This window comes from Sprattus sprattus (assembly GCF_963457725.1).
Source record: "Sprattus sprattus genome assembly, chromosome: 20".
NCBI lineage: Eukaryota > Metazoa > Chordata > Actinopteri > Clupeiformes > Clupeidae > Sprattus > Sprattus sprattus.
In genome coordinates, this window is record NC_137918.1 from 25599416 (window position 1) to 25605415 (window position 6000).

Sequence of the window (6000 nt, forward strand, 5' to 3'; positions counted from 1 at the left end):
CAGATATAAGGGTCTATGCACATATACTGTATATGTAAGGAGTGTTGTGTTATTTGGGGATAATGAGATGTGTGTTTATTTGCATGTACTTGCACTATGGGACTCTCAACTTGACATGGCCTAGCGGGATCTATCTTGTTTCCTTCAAACTGCGTTTTTGGAATGGATGTAACAATGTGACGAACGAGTGGGAGGTTCATCAATTATGTGGGGTTTAAAAAAGGAAGGGAAGCTTGGGTGAAGAGCAAGCCGGCAAACGCCATTGCACGTGAATAGGTGAGATTTAGTAACAGTAAAGATAGCCTAGGTTACCATTTGATCCAGTTCGCTGTATTTTGACTAGGCGACAGGCGATAGCCCCGACCCTCGCATTTCCCTGGGTAAATGTATTCTTTTTGTTCTGTGTTTTCCTCTGTCTGCTCGCTCTATCTTAAATAATATACGCTGTGTATCCTACTATAGCATACACCTCTCCAGCCCACCTTGCTGTACACGGTTGCTGTGTTGTAGCTTAGCTCAGGAAATTGTTGTGTATTATTTGTGCGAAGATAGATAGATAGATGATAGATGGATACTTTATTGATCCCGAGGGAAATTAAGGTCATCCAATAGCTTATACACTTAACTCACAAACATACATACATGAATCACAATCAAAACAATACACATAGGGAGAACATGTACACAGGGAGTGGAGTGTTTACAGGTACAGGATAAATCTGGCCCTATATAACAGTGTGCATTAATTGTGACAGTGTTGAAAGTATTGGAGAGTAGTGCAAGGAGTGCAAAAAGTTTTCATGCGCATGTGTGGATAGTGCAAATAAAGTACTGTGATTGTGTGTGTGAGGATAGTGCATATGATATAGATCATATGCACTAGATAGTGATAGTGATATACAGCCGCGGAAAAAATTAAGAGACCACTTAAAAATTATCAGTTTCTCTGGTTTTACTATGTATTGGTATGTGTTAAAGTAAAATGTACATTTTTGTTTTATTCTATAACCTACTGGCAACATTCCTACCAAATTTCAAATAAAAATATTGTCATTTAGATCATTTATTTGCAGAAAAATGACAATTGGTCAAAATAGCAAAAAAGATGCAGTGTCTTCAGATCTCGAATAATGCAAAGAAAACAAGCTCATATTCATTTTTAAACTACACAATACTAATGCTTTAACTTAGGAAGAGTTCAGAAATCAATATTTGGTGGAATAACCTTGATTGAAAATCACAACTTTCATGTGTCTTGGCATGCTCTCCACCAGTCTTTCACATTGCCGTTGGGTGACTTTATGCTACTCCTGGCGCAAGAATTCAAGCAGCTCGGCTTCTTTTCATGGCTTGTGACCATCCATCTTCCTCTTGATCACATTTCAGAGGTTTTTTTATGGGATTCAGGTCTCGAAATTGGGCTGGCCATGACAGGGTCCTAATCTGGTGATACTCCATCCACACCTTTACTGGCCTGGCTGTGTGGCATGGAGCATTGCCCTGCTGGAAAAAACACTTCTCAGAGTTGGGGAACATTGTCAGAGCAAAAGGAAGCAAGTTTTTCTTCCGGGACAACGTTGTACTTTGCCTGGCTGAGGTTTGTAAAAGACCATAAGGATTGAACCAAAGCGGACTGGAGGGTCTCCTAGTTCGTCTTCTCTGATGAGTCCAATTTCACAGTAGGTGCAAGACTCTGTGGCTTGTAGGCCTCTCCAGGTCTCCGTCTAACCATCAGACGACCATGTGTTGGGCAAAGCTGAAAATTGGACTCATCAGAGAAGACGAACTAGGAGACCCTCCAGTCCGCTTTGGTTCAATCCTTATGGTCTTTTAGGGTATCCCATAAAAAAACCTCTGAAATGTGATCAAGAGGAAGATGGATGGTCACAAGCCATGAAAAGAAGCCGAGCTGCTTGAATTCTTGCGCCAGGAGTAGCATAAAGTCACCCAACGGCAATGTGAAAGACTGGTGGAGAGCATGCCAAGACACATGAAAGTTGTGATTTTCAATCAAGGTTATTCCACCAAATATTGATTTTTGAACTCTTCCTAAGTTAAAGCATTAGTATTGTGTAGTTTAAAAATGAATATGAGCTTGTTTTCTTTGCATTATTCGAGATCTGAAGACACTGCATCTTTTTTGCTATTTTGACCAATTGTCATTTTTCTGCAAATAAATGATCTAAATGACAATATTTTTATTTGAAATTTAGTAGGAATGTTGCCAGTAGGTTATAGAATAAAACAAAAATGTACATTTTACTTTAACACATACCAATAAATAATAAAACCAGAGAAACTGATAATTTTGAAGTGGTCTCTTAATTTTTTCCGCGGCTGTAGATAGTAAAGTAAAAGTAAAGTCTGTCCAAGAGGTTAATGTAGCCAGTAAAAGGATGGGCAGTGGGATGGAATATAGTGAGATGAGAAGAGGAGGGCAGACTGAGGTAGACTCATGCAGAGAAGTCCATCTCCCTTCCCCTCCCCTTCTGCGTGGCGTTGTAAAACTGAATGGCCCTGGGGACAAAGGACTTCCTCAGCCTGTCCGATGAGCATGACAGTGACAGGAGTCTGCCACTGAAAATGCTCCTCTGTCCATTGAAAGTACTGTACAGTGGGTGGTGGTCATTGTCCATGATGGTAAGCAGCCTACTCAGGGTTCTTCTCTCTGGCACTGTTGTTAGGCAGTCCAGTTCGTAACACACCAGACAGCTACAGTGTGTTTCCTCTCTGGTCAGTTCTCTCAGACTGGAGGGCTTGGACCTGAGAGCTGTAGATAAAGCTGCTTAGCTCTACGCAGTGAAGAGGCACCCTCATACAGCAGGCATAGATTTAGTCTGCTGGATATCATGTGACAATGTGATGCCTACGCTTAATGCAGATTTGTGACGGGCACCTGTGTGACCCGCCACTGCAGCCTGTATGCTGCCTGCTTTAGTGGACTGGGTGCAGGTGTTTTGTGTGTGTGTGTTGCATGTTCAATGTTCGTATCCATGTACAGTTTAAAATTACATCAATATCTAGTTTTTCGGTTTAAATTCACCACATAAGTGGCTAACCTGGTCTTTAAGAAACCTGGTGTGTATATATACATCTTATGTGGCTTATACTGTATGTCTAGCCTGGTCTTATAGAAACTTGGTGTGTATATATACAATCAATCTCTAAAGTCCTCATGGCAACACTAAACCCAATAAGTCACTTTGGAATTTTAACTTCATTCAACTACAATTGATATTACATTTCTGTCCTGTTTAATTGAGAAAATGTATCCATACATATGTTTTGTTATAAATGCTCAATTCTCCACATGTCATGTCCGATCTGTCAATAGCTAAATAAATCAAAAACTGAAATATCAAATATAAACTTTTGCAATCACTGCACTAAAGTAGTGACACAGCAGGAAGACGCAGGAGTAGCTCACCACTGAGTCTCATTCACTGATCTCAAAAAGAAACTGGATAGCGCCTCATATGGTTTCGGACAGTTTCAAAGTGAGGCCACACGAAAAATCGTGGCGGCCATTTTATTGGGACCACTTTCCTGATTGAGACCAATGATTATGACGGGCAATGAATATTAGATATTTAATGAATTTGCATATTAAGCCTTATTGTAATTGGCCAGGTTCTAATCATTAACACTAATAAAATACGATAGACGAACAAGTTTCAATATTTGAAAATATTTATATATATCAATCAAACACAAGCTATAAAACAAGGTTTCTGAAAACTTGACATTAAGGCTTAATATGCAAATTCATTAAAAATCTTATATCTAATATTCATCGCCCGTCATACTCATTGGTCTCAAGCAGGAAAGTGGTCCCCATAAAATGGCCACCACGATGCCTCACTTTGATACCATTGGATGCCCTATCCAGTTTCTTTTTGAGATTCTTTTTGAGTGCTCTCATTACACTTATGACATGTCTGGTGTTACTACTGCTGTTGCACACATTAGTCACAAGGGGGAGGCAAAGCTTAATTTTCCCTGCACCTGAATTCAAGAGGGAGTTTACTGTGAAGCAGTTAGGCTCTATTTAGATTTAAAAGTCTACTTAGATTTTAAAATGAATTCATATGGCGTGTGTATGAACAACATTTCAGGAATGTATTCTTCACAATAAGGCCCTCAGTGGGTGACCTGAACGTGCACATTTCATTATGCTTTATGCATCACTAAAGAAATTCATCTCATCTCATATCATGAGTCACATCTGTCATATGAGCCTCTTAACTTTATATCTGGCAATCCAAAGATGACTGGAAAGTAAATATTGATGAGACAAATCTATTTTCAGAATGGCTGAAGTATCTGTAGCTCAAGTGGGGGTTAACCTACCCTGCCAACTCCCCCCCCCCCCATTTCCAGAGAGAAGTGTCCCCTGAGGAAGTGTGTGTGACTGGGTCATGTTTGCATATCTGCCCTGCCTTACTGCTCCATCTACTTTAAGAGCCCTAGTGTTAACTAAAGGACTTCAGCGCTGTTAGGGCCACTGAGAAGAAAGATTCAAAGATGCTTTCACCTGTTTTAATGCTGGTAGCAATGGGACTCCTTGCAAAGGTGAGAAAGACTTTCTGTAACTACACTGAGCTGTTGGCAAGAAGGTTCATCAGATTTCATTAAAGAGCTGCTGATACATTTCTGCTTCTAAGCTGTTTAATTATTTAAATGTTTTGACTTGATCATATTCTTTTAGGGTCCTCAGCTGATAAAATTCTGACTCAGTCTCCCACATCAAAGTCTGTTCAGGCTGGAGAAACTGTCTCTATCAGCTGCACAGCCAGTGAGAGTGTGTCTAACTATCTCAACTGGTACTCCCAGAAACCTGGAGAAGCTCCTAAACTCCTGATCTACAGGGCAACATCTCGTCAGTCTGGTGTTCCAGATCGTTTCAGTGGGAGTGGGTCTGGAACACAGTTCACTCTGACCATCAGCAGAGTCCAGCCTGAAGATGCTGCAGATTATTACTGTCAGCAGGGTGCTGCATATCCATTCACACAGTGTTAGAGCGGCGTACAAAAACCTCCCTCAGCAGGAGAGAATCAGAGCCCTCAGGAGACTGATCTGAGAACAGGTGCAGAGCTGCTACAGATGACTGAACTCAGCTCATGGTAGCAGCTCTTTCAGAGGATGTGCACATGATCTCAGTCTCACCAGTACTGCATGTTAAAATAGACCTCTCACTTCCTCTGTTTGACTGACAGGTGTCCAGAGTCCATCCCGTCAGTCATTTAGAAACATCTAGCAGATCCACCCTCTTTCCCCCTCATATCCACAAGTAAGATACCCATATACCCATTATACACAATCTGAACCTTCACCTCCTCTACAATAGTCTGATTTAATGTCTGGAGGAAAACACGATACAACTTTGTACTTAACCCTACGTATTGATTGGTTAGTCATCTTTCTTTGTCTTCAGTTCTCCCTCCTCATTACATAGTACACACACATGATATCAGTTTGGGACATTTTGATGTCCTTTGCATACTATCTTTTATACAGCAGCATGGTGTCTATATTTGTAGATAGATGAAATATTACTACATTCAGGTAGCAGAGAGTTGCACAAATCCTATCTTCTGTTGACATGAGCATGAATTACTTTTTCTGCATCTTGTAGAGATAAAAACACTCCTGATTTTAAATCAGTACGGTAATGTGTTCTCCCTTCATCTTGTAGAGAGAAAAACACTCCTGATTTTAAATCATTACAGTAATGTGTTCTCCCATCATCTTGTAGAGAGAGAAACACTCCTGATTTTAAATCATTACAGTAATGTGTTCTCCCTTCATCTTGTAGAGATAGAAACAGACCTGATCTTAAATCTTTACAGTAATGTGTTCTCCTTTCATCCAGTGTGGGACACGTGTGAAGCTTTTAGCTTAGAGGAGCTTTTGGTCAAGTCCTGATGAAATAAAACAAACATTCAGAGTCATATTCTTTTTTTTATAATATATGAAATAAAGCAGCAAAAGCTACACATC